We start from the raw sequence: 618 nt of genomic DNA on the forward strand, positions 1-618 counted from the left end.
ATAAACTGTTACAAATCTGTTGCATTTTAGAAATCATCATCATTATCAATATTATCATCATCATCATCATCATTAATATTATTATTATTATTATTATTATTATTATTATTATTATTATTATTATTCTCTCTACCAATAAAACTAAATTTGATGAAACGTAATTTGTTTCATGGGAAATGGAGAAAGTTATGTCCAGAATTTATTGATATTTTGCAATATTAATATAGAGATTACGTTGCAAATAGTTTGACTTATTTTTACCTTTTTTCTCTATTTTTTTTGTTTGTATTTTACTGTAGCAATTCTCCATTTTTTCCCTACTTTGGTATGGCACCGTATACATGACTACAAGAACATGCATTCGTAGGACCATGTGCATGCTATGTGTGTGTGTCTGTGAGAGAAGGATGTTCGTCATTTGATCTTCTTGTTGTTTCTATATCATTACTTTCTCTCCTTAGGGGTATGATGTATGCGTGTATATGTGACTAAGTACGAGCCTCAGTGTGTCTACATGTGTATGTGTGTGTGTGTGCGTGTGTAATAGCTGAAAGCTGTTTAAATATTAATTAGATTCAGGATATGCATCTATATTAGGTGATGGTGTAGCTGTGTGTG

At 30.4% G+C, this 618-nt stretch overlaps 1 protein-coding gene across 1 annotated transcript in view; it reads left to right on the plus strand.

Moving 5' to 3' along the window:
- LOC128250595 (venom phosphodiesterase 2-like) overlaps positions 1 to 618 on the plus strand; it is a 38,924-nt gene that overhangs the window by 5,954 nt on the left and 32,352 nt on the right. The window lies entirely within an intron of this gene.

This window comes from Octopus bimaculoides, chromosome 23 (genome assembly GCF_001194135.2).
Source record: "Octopus bimaculoides isolate UCB-OBI-ISO-001 chromosome 23, ASM119413v2, whole genome shotgun sequence".
Lineage (NCBI taxonomy): Eukaryota > Metazoa > Mollusca > Cephalopoda > Octopoda > Octopodidae > Octopus > Octopus bimaculoides.